This window comes from Thermobia domestica, chromosome 4 (genome assembly GCF_964235325.1).
Source record: "Thermobia domestica chromosome 4, izTheDome1.hap1.1, whole genome shotgun sequence".
NCBI classification, from domain to species: Eukaryota; Metazoa; Arthropoda; class Insecta; order Zygentoma; family Lepismatidae; genus Thermobia; species Thermobia domestica.
This window is the reverse complement of record NC_137457.1, coordinates 246,682,781-246,697,611: the sequence shown is the minus strand read 5'-3', so window position 1 is coordinate 246,697,611 and position 14,831 is coordinate 246,682,781. Positions and strand designations below refer to the sequence as shown.

Genomic DNA, 14,831 nt, shown 5'->3' with positions numbered 1-14,831 from the left:
AACAAAATATCCAAGTTAGAATTTTTTTTGACTTATCTCGCTTCGATTTCTGCCCATGCAGCTTTTTTTCTTCTACGTGTCTCTTTGTCAGTCCCTCGTTTAAACTACTTTTTATGATGCTTTCCATCTTGGAATGAGACTCTACTACTGGTGAAATATATTTTCCTTAAAATGGGTCTGGAGTCAATTTTGAACTGCTCCTTAAGCAACGAATCTTGGATTCAAGCATCCTTACCTGTAGGATAGGGAATCTTGGTATTCGACGATCCGTGGATATAGCGATTCCTACCTTTTTAGCGTCCTACCACGGATCTCTTTGTCTAGTCGAGGCTCTCCTTCCGCAAGGTTACCACCTGGACGCAGATGGTACAATTCATGAAGGCTCTAGCAAATAGAAAAATTTAACAGACACAGACCTTCCAGAAATTAACAAAAAGTGTTCTCAGGCATCTTGGTATACACCAATTGCAGCACATTTCCATGAACTTCTCTTACAATCAGTTATTGCTCCAGAAGATAAAGCCAGGATTCTTGCTGCCTCATCCCTACATGCTGGGCATGGTTGAATGCAATATCCTCCGCACCATTAGGTCTTCATATGACTAATGAAACCTTTCGAATCGCTGTCGCCTTAAGATTAGGTTCAGCTGTTTGTACGCTACATCGCTGTCCATTTCAGGGATCAAGTTAACTAACGTGGCCTGCATGGCCTTTCATGCATGAAGAGCATGGGCAGACACGCTAGACACTCCTCTGTGAATTATTTCATTTTACGAGCCCTTACCACAGCTGGAATTCCTTCCATGCGTGACCTGCAGGTTGTTGTCGTTCAGATGATAAAAGACCTGATGGTATGACGTTAGTTTCTTGGATGAGAGGCAAATCACTAGTATGGGACTACATGTCCAAATACATTTGCCCATTCAAGTCTCCCTTTAGCTGTAATGAATGCCGCAGCTGTTGCTAGTCGTAGAAAGGTAGAAAACCAAACAAAATACAACAACTTCCTTGATAAATTCAGTTTTGCTCCAATTGCCATTGAGACTAGTGGTGCTTGGAGGTTTACAAGCCTTGATTTTATTAGAGAGGTAGGCAGACGCATTTCTATTGTTACTGGAGATGTTCGTTCAACATCTTTCCTAATTCAACGCATGCTATTGCTGTCCAATGTGGCAACGTGTCGTCGGTTCTTGGCATCTTAACACATGAAAAGTAACTAGATAAGGTGTTTGTTCTCTAACACAAAGGATACACTGAACATTTATACAACTGGACGACATACTTCTATAAATAACATCAACTACATCAATGAAATTTACATGATTCTTTTTTATTTCTTTTACCATATATAGTAATTTTGTAAATACAGAGTGTTAATATGTACAGTTGACAACGCTTGGGAGGTAAATCTACGTACAGAAAGAAGAAAAATCTAGTAAACATTTCCTCGGAATCGTTTAGGCTCAGAGTCACAGGCTGCCGAAAGAGTGGAAAAATGAACTTTAGAGGTGAAAATCTCCAAAACTTATCTATTGATCTGAGGTGGCATGTTATCATCTTCGACTTGTAAATTGCTCTATCCAAGGCCATAGACATGATGTCTAGGTTCTGAGATGCCCATTTTGTTAAAGAGTTGACAGTGGTGGAATAGTCGACAGTTGAACTGCAACCACTCAATAAAATCCTTTCTAATAACTTGGTAATTAAATTGGATATATAAATCAATTTATATACGTACTAGCATCAATTATCCGCTTCACTGGGTTAAATTAAGAAAAAATAGTAAAATGTTTCGTTAGTCAGTCACTTTTTACTATTACTAAAGCGCTCCTTGATATTGTTCATTTTCGATGATTTTTATATATCCCCTCTTCTCCCCATATTGCGGGCCATGGCATCAGAAGTGTCATTGTTCATCTCAGCGACTCCGAAAACTATGAATTCGACACTGATATTGGTAATTTTTATTTTATATTTATATATTTTATTTTATAAAATATATATATCCCTCTTCCCTCCCACAATTTTTGCGGGGCTCAATTTGGATTTAAATGGCATCAAGAGTGTCACTGTTCATTTCAGCGACATCAAAAACTGTAGATTCGACACTAATATCGGTCATTTTCGATTATTTGTAAATGTCTTTCCCCTCCTTTAAGTTACATCGGCAAAGTGATATGACAAGAATCATCTCATGTTTGAACTTAATCTAGGTTGAAAATTTGATCGAGATCGGTCTGGTGGTTCAAGATTTATTAAGTTTTTATTTTTATATATCTCCCCCTCCTACCTCCTCCCCTAAGTTCTATCGTCAAAGTGAATAGATAAATACCATCCCAGGCCCAAACCTAATCAATGTTAAAAATTTGATCGAGATCGGTCAGATGGTTCAAGAGTGAAGTCACATAGAAAATCACTTTCATTTTTTTTTTTGTACATATATCTCCCCTCCCCCTCCCCTTCGCTGCACTGTAGAAATGAAGTGAAGAAAACATCCCAGGCCCGAACCTTATCTATGTTGAAAGTTTGATCGATATCGGTCGGGTGGTTCAAGAGTTATTAAGTTTTATTCATTTTCATATATTTACCCTCCTCTCCTCCCCCTCTCCTAAGATCTTCTGTCAAAATAAAATGATAAAAAACTTCCCAGGTTTAAACTTCATATATGTTGAAAATTTGATTGAAATCGATCGAGTGGTTCAAAAGTGATTAATTCACGAACAGAGTCACTTTTGTTTTTATATTTATTGATTTTTGTATATATCCCCCTCCATCCCCTTTTCTGCGTTGCTCCGTCAAAGTGAAATGATAAAAAATCATCCCGGTCCCGAACCTCATCTACATTGAAAATTTGATCAAGATTGGTCAAGTGGTTCAAGAGTTATTAAGTTTTATTTATTTTTTCTATGTCCTCCTCCTCCCGCGACCGTCAAAGTAAATAGCTATATTAGGTTGACTAGAAGTATTTGAAAATGAAATCCTAAGGTGAATATTCGGACCGCAGACAGACGGGAATGAAGAATTGGGGAAACTTCATAATGACAAGCTGCATAATTTATGCGGTTTACCTAACATAGTTAAGGTCATTAAGTCTTGGAGGCCCAGGTGAGTAGCTTATGTAGCCAGAATGGAAGAAAGTAGAAACTCTTTCAAAATTTCAACTGGAAAACCAAAAATCGGAAGATCATTAGGGAGTCCTAGACGTATATGGGACGACAATATTAAGATGGATGTAGAAATAAGAATACAAAGTAGAAACTGGATCTAGTTGCGTAAGAACAAAAATCAATGGAGAGCTTTTGCGAATGCGGAAAGGCCATAGAATTAATTAGTTACAGGGTTGAGAAAAGAAAACTAAACTTTTGACGCGAACAAACTTCTTGATTCTTCTATTGTACTTTTATTATCTTTTAACAATTATTTTCTATAATAGCTTTCTTAAAGTTTATCATTTTTTTTTAAATAAACACTTTTACGAAAATTTTTCTAACGTTGTAATATTTAACTTCAAAACAGTGATATGGAGAATCATAGAAATGCCTTTTTTCATAAAGAAATTTCGGAATATCTTGAAAAATATCCTTCATTTTTAATATATATATATATATATATATATATATATATATATATATATATATATATATATATATATATATATATAAATGCTACAATAGCAATTAAAATCGTTTTTTTTTTTTTTTTTTAAGTTTACAGGGTTAGGGATTGGTAATGCAAGCTTTATTCATCTATTTTCATTTCAAAATTGTATGCTTGTAGAGTGTCTCCTAACCCTAGCCGTACGCTCTCTCTTTGGCACAGAATTGACGACACTGGTGGGTTTATAGCATATAAGATGGTCTAAGTGCAGTTTTATAAACGAATAGTGCTGAAAGTAACAATAAACAAAACATTAAGTGAGTGAGTAAATTTAAATGTGCATATAAGTAAACAAAAACATATATAAATGATGCAGGTAGAAACAGAATGGAACTTTGGCATGGAAGCAGTGCGTTGTGTTTTTATGAAATAAACATGATAGTATAGAATGAAATGCAGTGCGTACACGCCACAGTCACAAACATAGTGTTAGATACACGAATGCATGTTAGTTCTTCTGTCTCGGGGCGACTCGAGACTGATTGAAACACGGGGAAAGCCCAAGGTTAGTATTGAATTTGGACATAGTCCTAAAATGGAAACAAATTATGAAGATGATCTGGTATAGGATACATATGAAAGATGTCGTGTTCTTCAGCTGTAGGATGTGCAGATTTTAGGTATAGCGTGAGGAGAACGTTTAACGGTGTATGCAGATATTTATGCGGTGCATCAGCTTGTAAAGTATCTAGGAGTAATGGGTGAGAAACTGGTAGGCGAGAGAGTATGTATTTCAAACGGAGATCTGCAAGATGTTGAATAAGGTGAGGAAAGTTGATGTGTTCGTATGTCATGAAGTTCGGGTATGGTAATTTTATGCGATATGCAAGTCTAATGGCATGGCGTTCTAGTATCAATAATCGGTCGTAAAACTTTGTTGGAGCATTGCACCAAGCAATGTGGCCGAATGTTAAAATGGGCCTAAGGAACATTTTGTATGTGTTGATTAAGAGAGGTGCGTGTAAACCCCAAGTAGTTCCTGTTAGACGCCGTAGAAGATTGAGCCGCAAAGTGGCCTTTTGTGTTATTTTCTCTAATGAGCTTTCCAGCTTAATTTAGAGTCAAAAACAACCCCGAGATATGTAGCTGTAGGTGTTGGTAGAAGTAGATGGCCTTGTAGAGATATATTAAGGTTGCGAGGGTCACGTTGAACCTTGGAGCGGCGTTTAGGAGGTAGAAATACCAATGCTTGTGTTTTGGAGGCATTTAAAGTTAGTCGCCATGTGTTGCACCATTGCATAAAATTATTTAGAGTTGATTGTAAGGTTGTGTTGATCTGCTTCATGGTCTTGCCCAGAACTAGAAACGCCGTATTATATCCGCGTATTGAAATAAGTACACATTCTGTGTAGGTTGTGGTATATCGGAGGCGTACACTATATAGAGAAGTGGGCTGAGTGCAGAAACCTGTGGAACTCCGGAGTATGGAAAAATAGGACGGAAGATGGCAGATCCAATGTAAACATATCCGATTCTATTAGTTAAGAAGGTATATATAAAACGTAAATAACTGATTGGAAGGTTAAGTTTCTGCAGCTAATTAAAAGCGCCTGAGCTCCAACCTATAACTTTAGCTTTCAAATCTTTCATTTACGGTTGTGTGTGATTTCACGTTTAACAGAGACAAACATTTTAAGTATTTGTACTTTAAATAGTTTAAATTAGTTAACTATATTTTTTTTCATAGAGTTTATGATATAAAATTATTGTTCAAAGCCTTTGTATTTTAATAAGCCTTCTCTAAAATCAATGCATGTGAGTTGTGCTTCCATCTTCCGAATTCTTTTAAACTATGTTTATGTTTGTGGTCAATCCTTTCGTCAATGAGATCTCGGAAACTACAGGCTCTAGAAAGATGACGTTTTCACTGATCGATTGGAAATTTTGCGTAGATTGTCCAATTCTAATTGAATATTAAAAAAAACATGGCCATTATTTCTTTATTACATTTTTTAGGGTACGCTGGAAACGTTGAAATAAAAAAAAAACTAAAGCATCATATCCTATGCGTTATACATTCCAACACCACAATGTTGTATATTGGGGCTGTATATGTCTCAGGCGTTTGTTCCATGGCCAAATAATAGTGAAAAAGGAAGGAGAACCATTTCTCGAGTCTTAAGATAAATCTTTATTTTTTGAGTGTTTTGCCCAATGAACACCATATATAACTGACATCATAATTAATTGTATATGTAATGTATTTGCTTATTACATACTGCATGCAAGAAGAAAGAAAACATTGGTCATACATTAATTAGAAACTACAACCGGAAGTAGGCTCAAATCTTGCAAACGGTGCGAGATATTGAGAAAAAATAATCGAAAAAATCTCCTCTTGCCGATTTTTTTAAAATCAAGACGTCCATCACTTGTGTCTGAAAAGGGACATGTACATATATTGTGAGGAATGAGAAGGAGATTTATGCTCATATGCGAATGATGCGCTGTGTAGATAGCGCAGGTTCAGCTAGTATATATATATAATATTACATCAAGCATAATTTCAGTCATAGAAATACATCGGTATATTTATACAAATTACTCTGCAGTTTATATTAATATAATAAAATAATAATAATGTGTGTATCTGTCTTTCAGTCATCAGTTTCTCGCATAGAAATGAGTGACCTAGAACCTCCAAATTTTATACAAATAGATCTTCACCAAATCTAAACCTGTACGAATCTTTTTTTTTCTTTCTTTTCTTTCTTTCTTTCTTTTCTTTTTTTTTTGTTGTTGTTGTTGCTCGAGATGGGAAGGGGGTGGTCAGATTTGGATGGATGAAAATGTATACGAAAACATACAAGTTTCTCGCGATTTCTGATAACATCTTGCGTCTATGCAACCCTCATTACCTCATGGTTTTCCGGTCTTATATAACAGCAGAGGATAAATATCGGGGAATTGAGTAAGGATTCTGCCCCTCTCTTTTAATCGAAATTCTGAATTAAGACATAGCAACGATGGGTCCTTACTCTTTCTATCCAGGTTCTGAATTAGGATCCGACAACAACGGGTTCTTGCAGCAGCTGTTAAGCAAAAGAAAACAAAATCAGTTTTCCGATAGAGGTCGATCCACTGTGACATATACCTATGTTATAAAAGCTATGATAGCTTGAAGGTGCAAGTAGTCATTGAAAGTAATACTTATTTCACAGAAATATCTATACACAATAGAAAATATTTGAAAATCGAATATATAGTGCATAACATACCAGAAAATTGTAAAAACATAACAACAACACTTGAAAAAAAAAAAGGCTCCATTATGGGCACCTTCGCTAAGATGCTTCATCAGATAAGAAAAAAAGCCTAAAAGTAGGAAGAAAAGAAAAGAAGAAATAAATGACGGAGAAAAAGACGAGAATCATTCAGGTTGTCATCAGTTTGGAACGGAGGGTCACGTGGTAACGTTACAGATTACCGAACTCTAAGTAGACGCAATTAATTAAAGCAAGATAGAACTTACGGGACGAATAGGTCAGTAGAAGTGCAGGAAAGGAAAGGAATAATAAATGCAGAGAAAAAATGTGTTAAATATGGAAATAGGGCTGAAAAGTCAAAATTAATAAATTAAAAAAATAATAATAATATGTAAAATCCTTATTATAATAAAGCAAAAATATATCAATCTGTGAGTAACGCTAATATGCAAACTTCAAAACATTTAAGACTTCTGAGTTGCATAAACATCTAGGCGAAAAACTTCAGTTATTTTTAATCTTCATTATAAAAGCAAGATGTCTTGGTGTCTCAATTACGCTAATTTCTAGTAGTTTACAGTTAGGCTAATAGCTATCGATAGCTGCACTGTGTCCTACTCGTACCTAACTCCAAATTATTTGGCCGCTAACGTGCAGGCAGTTTGAAGACTTCATATTTCGTTAGGATTTTTCTTACGTTTATCAACTAAAAATTAAATCCTGCAAAATTTAATTATTTAAGTTAAAAAATAACAGAACGTATCTATACATTAAAATGTTAGGTTTACATGTTTGTCCGCAATCCTTTCGATAATGAGATCTCGAAAACCACAAGTGCTAGAAACGTGCCGTTTCCACTGGTCGATTCCAAATTTTGTCCCGTTCTCATTCAAATTTCAAAAACCGTGTCGTTACTGTTCTATTCAACATTTTAGGGTCAGTTTTGAGCCCATAAGATTAAGATTGTTGTAGGCCGAAACTACGTTGTTAGGCAACCAGTAGAGAAGTTATATATGGCGGGTTGACGCACATCGCAAGCGCTATGCTCAAATCTTAATGGCAAAACTTATTGCATGCTGGGAACTTCAAGGACCTCAAGAGACACAATAAGGCGTACTCGGACGGATATGGATTTATTAGAAAAAAATATTTCCATTTGATATCGTGTTACTTCTACAAATTTGATACACTCACTCCAACAGCTATACATAGCAATTCACTTCCTTTGTAAGTCTCCTATCCTTTACTTGTGTAAGGAGACATGCACAGTGGGAAGGAGATTCATGGTCATAACAGAACGATATGGTGAGTAGACAGCGCAAGTTCAGCTAGTAATTTATTAATTTTTAATCAGACGTTAATTGTTTAACAGGTTAACTATAAATCTGCATATCATTGATACATACAATCCTCTTCATCATTTAGGACTAAATACAAAGCATTTCCCAATCAATAACTCCCTTTCCCTTGTAACTATAATATTTCTTTTAAAAAAAGAAAGAAAAAGAGAAACCTAATCCTTTTTGGGTGTTCTCAGTAGAGAACTGTTTTTTTTTTCTTGTTCTTTAATACCAAACATACTTTCGGAGGCTCTACTGTTTTAGGTAAATCGAAGTCAGTGGCGGACTTCCATAATCTAGCTCGCTTAGAAGTGAGATGGTTTTGGTGGTTAGTAGCTTATACCATGAAGGCCTCTCTTGCATCATGCAGCTTCCAACCGCACCTATTCAATCTCCAGTCCCCATTTGAAGCCCATGCTAATAGTCAGGTCCTTTCTTCCTTAACCTTGGTGTAACATAAAAACACAAAACAACTAATATATACATATATATTATATATACACGTAAGTATCGTAGATAACATTTGTGTTTCATGAAACTATTGGAATTATTTCGAGTCCATAAAACAACTCTTGTTCTTTTGTCGTGAGTAAAGATTTTGTTCCTGGGCTTCTGGTAGTACAGAATTACAATCAAGACATGATTTGTAAATAATAATAATAATAATAATAATAATAATAATAATAATAATAATAATAATAATAATAATAATAATAATAATAAATAAATAAATAAATAAATAAAGTATCGTGCTTTACCTTGAACAAGTTTGTACACAATATTCGCATTAATAATCCTGTACAGACTATTGCTGAGATACTATCATACTTTCTTGTTCATAAAACGTGTTCACATTCGAAGTAAAAATTGTTCATTTTACCATCTTTTTCTGTTTCCCAACGCCTTATAAATACACTGCAAGAAATATTAAACCAAGTCCTTATGTTTGCCGATCTGTGGGCACCGCTCAAAGTGTTAGAGTTCAAAATACATTCTACGGACCAATGAACTAAATCTGCTGCAGATTTAAATATGAAATTACCTTATATATAGCATAATTAATTATCTATATCATTGTACCTTATAACATATGTACTTAGTTGTTGATATTTACAAGGATTATTCTGTAACAATAGGGTTAGGTTTAAATTGTTTTCATTATTGGGCCTATATTCTTGCCTAGTACCGACACTCTTGTTGTAAATGAACGATTTTTCAGAGGTTGGGATGGAACTTACAATTAGTTTCAATGGAAATGGGAAGGAACTCATAGAAATAGTTTTCTGTTTTGAAATCTGTAATACCGATATTTCACATTGAAAATCATAATAACGCTAAATTATGAAGTGCGTTCCCTCGAGAAAGCAGATGACCTAACCTAATGCAGCATATTCTCGCTATACCAGTCAGTAATGAATATATCAGATGGGTGTTTAGTGTAATGAAAGCTTTGTAGTCAGATGATAGAATCTAAACGGAACTTGTGATACTGTAGCAGTTGAGTCACAGTGCCTGAACAAATAAGACGTGTTTCTGTTACTGCCTGGGGTCATTGAATTTTCAGTTGAAGAGCCACAGGTAACTGTGAAATTTCTTAACGCAGATGGACGTTGCGCAGCCGATATGTATCGCGTGTGTGTGTTTGGTGATAGTGCTCTTGCAATAATATTGGCACTCTTAGAAGTGAGTTCATAGCAGGGCGAAGGAGTGTGAAAGATGAGCAGTGGTCTAAACGTATAAAAGCAGCATAAACCGACGCTAACATTGCCTGTGTTGAAAATGTTATTATGTAAAGAAAGGAGTGTCATCTTCAGGAAATTTGTGATACACTGGGTCTAAAAATAGGAACAATAAAACGAATAATTACAAACGAACTGGGTCTAAGGAAAGTTTCATCTCGACGGGTTTCATAAATACTTAATGATGATCAAAAAGAGGCAAGGATTCGATGAAGTGTTGCAAATTTAATATGCTTCAGAAGAAAGGAACGCAATTTCTTGGAAAGTGTTGTGACAATGGATGAATCACAGATTCAAATTATTCAACCTAGAAAAAAAAAAAAAAAACAGTCGATGCTGAGAAAAAAGACAGATTCACCAACCCCCCAAAAATTCGGCAGGTGGCATATAATGAGAAGGTGCTGTTAAGCTATCTTCTGAAATTTCAAGGTAGTGGTATTATCACACCCTGTTCCGAAAGGTCATACAGTTACAGGCGATTATTTTCGTACTTTTGGATACAGAACTTTTGCCAAAATTGAATGAGAAATGACCACAAATGGCAAATGAGTTTCATCCTCCACATGGACAATGCACTGCAATATCGTGTTAATGTTTTATTTAGTGTAAGGGGTTTATTCTTTTTGTTTTACTAAAATTCAGAAATGTACTTTCATTAAAAAATAGTTTGTTAACAGTAACTACGATGATACTCAAACATTCAAGAAAACTAAAGAGTTCATCTAAAATATGGTCGTTTATTTCGTTTATGTTAAGTTCAGTATTCAAATTCTTGTTTGTTGGGTATCAGAATCTTTTGATATAAGCAAAATACCAAAAGTTTGACTACAGTCTAAATGCAGTCAGTGCTATGATCTATTTATTTGCTACTAAGTACTGTTTAAAAAAATATATTTCTATGTATTTCTTCAGGTCATTCGATAATGTGTTCCTAACTTTACAATCTCTGAGTAAACCCCTTATGTCTCCATTATATCAAGCCACCAAATCTCTGAATAGGCAAATAGTGTTTGTTGATAAATCGAAATGGTCGTTGTACAGAAGTTGTAAATGTACGTTCATTACAGAAAATCTATGACTCTTTCGAACATTCTTTCAAATATACGCAATCGTATTACACGCGTGCTTTCAAAAATCGTGTACAAGATTTTTTTTTAAAATAATGACATTTAAAACTGATTGAATCTCACTTTATCTTACACAATGAAAAATAAAATCAGGAATCTGCACTTTTCATGGTTTAAAATAAATCGAAATAACTATTAATAGAAACAAATAATTTCACAACCTTTCTCGACGCCGTAAATTCACATTCATCCCAAAAATTCATCGTACTAGTTTAGACACAATCAAACTCGTGAACTTACGTTCGTACGAAATCTGTGTAACATCTTAATTTCAAAAACCGTTGTAAAGCCTCTTGTCCAAATTGAATTGTTTGGTGAAGAAAAGAAGGTGGTGAGGAATTCACTGTATACAACGGATAATCAATTTCATGGAACAATATCTCTACGATTTTGTTCAAAGAAACATTCGTCATCAGCATCACTCCCATTTCTCCCTAAAAGAATGGAATGACACAATCCCAACTGTCCTCTTTTCGTAGTAACTTGAAACAACGATGCGATCCTTTTAGAAAGGAATGGAAGATGACAAATAGAAGTTGACCATCTTCAAAACAAATCTTAATTGAGAAATGTTTGTAGGAAAATTAATAGTCGTGAGAACTTGCTCCTTTCCGGCATCATCTCGAAGATAAATTGCATAAACCTTTTGAAGGAATATTTATATATATATATTGACTTTTCCGAACTTTCTGATTATTCTGTCACAAAACTTTGCATCGTAAAGCCCCAAATCAGAAGAAAATCTTAATACCCGACCACCCATACCTTCAAAATATTTGGTTGTATTGGTCATAAATTGCTGAAAAATTTGCGCTGTACAATTTAGGTTGAATAGTAATCACTTTTTGCAGAGTCGTAATTCCCTCCACTTATTCCCAGAAGATTTTGCTGGGTTTCTCATTTATCTTCAGTAGCAGGTATGTATTAATGAAACAGAGTATTTCACAGTTGCTATTTTGTTATAGATATCTTCTATCCTAAGCAGTAAAACGAAAACAATAATTCGTTTTACTATTCGTTGTTAATATTCGTTTTATTTACCTGGTTCGTATTATCTAAATTAATCAAACCTCATTTTGTAAACAGGAAACGTTTATTTTCCATCACCATCTCAGCTTTTCTTTGTAATTATCTGTATAAAACAAGTAAGTCATCATTATTAACGATTTTTTTCTTTTTCTTCTTTTCTTGGGAAAGTACATACATTAAAGCACTTTCTGCCCAAGTATATATGATGTTATCGTTGTAGCAGTAAGTGCTTCTTGTACTAAATTAAAGGATCTCTTGAAAATTTAAAAGGAGTCTAAAAGTACCATTGTCTTTTTCACTGCGATTTTCACCATGGCTAAGTCAGAAAAGATATCGGGGGTTCACGAAATATTGTCGTAAATTACCTGTAGTTGCTCCAATTTTGGCTAACAGACTTATTTTTATTATTGCAGTGTTTACCTAATGGAAATTGGATATAAAAAATCTCATAGGTAATATTCATCTTGAAAAGCTGCGAAGAATTAATTTTCATGCTGAAAACATATTTACTTTTAAGGTAGATTCTCCGGAACTTGATTTTATTGACATGGAACTCCTGTATCCAAGCAATATAATAAACTACAGACATGAAACAATATTAACCATACTTACATAACACACGAATCTTTATTCTATAATGGGTAAAACATTTCCGTTTAATTAAAATCGTGTTTCTATGTTTCCCAAAAATTAGTAAAATTCACAAATAACACATAACAATTCCAGTTTATTCATTTTTTCTTTCTTTTTTTAATCTCCAGAATTCAGGAAGTGCTTAATATCTCTCTCAATCAACAGTTTCGTTTTCTGTATAAAATGACGAAGAAGTAATTTGTAAGAGTGAAGAAGGAATTCCCTACATAAAAACCCTACTTCACAAAACTTACAAGCGTACAAATAATTTCAGCAACACCAAAATATCGTAAAAGAAAAGCATTAGAACGACAGTAAAAAAACATTTGTAGATTATTGGTGCTGTTTTCTGTAATTTATCATTCACAGTTGTAATTTTGTGATAATTATAATTTTAAAATCTCTCGGATTTTCATTCGTTCTATACTATGTATTTACAAGGCAAGCGCTATTTAGAAGTATACCCTTCCTCTGATTTGTTTGCACAAACAATATGCTGTCAAAAATTTATATGAAGAGCTACAATACAACACACAAACTTTAACTCCAATATTTATCTCGAAACATCATTGGACTTGTTTAGGCATTTACAGACACTGGCCGTCATAAATTAAGCAACAAATGGATACTCAGGTATATAAAGAAAGTAAGCGCATGCTGGTAAACAAATTGTTATTGAAATTAAAGAAGCACTTATTTTACTCCATACGACAAAGAAAATCATCAAATGAAAGTACACTTGTGGGGAAAAAAATGACGCAGTGGCAGTAATCACGCAGTGACATTTTCCAAACCGAAGAATAGCGCTGAAAGTTAATAGCTTTAATAAGAATATATGTAAAAAATACTAATCTTCCTAGTATTCCAGTACAGAAAATATTTCAGCTCGATATTTCGATACTTTAACCATTATCTACATAGGAATATTAAGAAAGTTAGTAATTTCTGTATATATTAAAATGTGTTCCTGACGTATAAGTGAATGCGAGAACTTTACTTTAAAAATAAACAAATAAATAAAATACTGTACTAGGTTATTTAAATCAAAATTGGGAACTCATATTAAATATTATTGATCAAAAGAATATATGCATAGTTACCTAGATCTTTAAACATAAAAAACCTACACAATTTCATGTCCAGTGTTCGGACTTCCAGGATCAGGTTTTTTTCTTCACTGTTTAGACATGTCATCTGCATTCCATATATGTATTTTACTTTTGGTAATTGAAGAATAATAAAATATTTTCATTTTCAGATCTCTTTGCACCAGATTGATGACCTTAGATGCGATATTTAATTGGAGTTGTTTATCATCGAAGAGAATGTTCAGAGAAGAAACGAAACCTTGACTATATTATTAAATGTATATATACTTTCAGAAAGAGGATTTGAAACATTGAGGAAAACTACAACAAAAGTAGTTATTTGAATCGTAGAAAGCTGACACATACATTAAATAATAAATTTTAATTTTGAGCAGAATTCACAGTTTGAAACAAATGAAGCAAGATTTGTGCAAATCTAGTCATTATACATTCTATTAATGCATATTATGAAGCATTGCATTGATTATTTGTCAAGAATGTTTTGTGTATTGTACAGTTTTATTTACGCATCGCACAAAGCACAATGTATTAATAACAAGCATAAACTGGACTAGTGTTTAAAGTTAATAGAACTGTAGTTGATTGAGGCTCCAGTGCCTGGCCTTAGATTTTGTATACATTACAGTCAAACTGTACGTAATTTATTGTAATTTTAAAAAACAGATTTCAACATTTTGAAAGATCTGTGGCATTAAAATAAAAGTGTTTATAGAAGTTATATTTCTTTATAGTTTAATAAATTTTATATTCAATCATAAAATACAAGAAGTTGCTTCAATATAGTTTTTTTTTCTTTATAGAAGTGATTTTATTTATTTATATATATTTATTTAATTTTATCAATGTGAAAATGTTTTAAATAAAATGTGGCATTAATTTGGATTTTACTGTTACGATGACTTATTACTTTTCGATACTTCTTGTTAGTCTGCTATTTCATTCGCATGAGTCTTAACTCGTTAGTGCTTATAATAACACAACGATCATAACT

At 33.7% G+C, this 14,831-nt stretch overlaps 1 protein-coding gene across 2 annotated transcripts in view; it reads left to right on the top strand.

The window, feature by feature from the left end:
- Window positions 1-14,608, top strand: part of LOC145683956 (uncharacterized) — a 248,482-nt gene extending 233,874 nt beyond the window's left edge. For both annotated transcript variants that reach the window (XM_081755672.1, XM_081755671.1), the window contains exon 7: window positions 13,990-14,608. The gene's annotated coding sequence lies outside the window, so the exon portion shown is untranslated. The remainder of the gene's footprint in view (window positions 1-13,989) is intronic.
- Window positions 14,609-14,831: the final 223 nt, after the last annotated feature.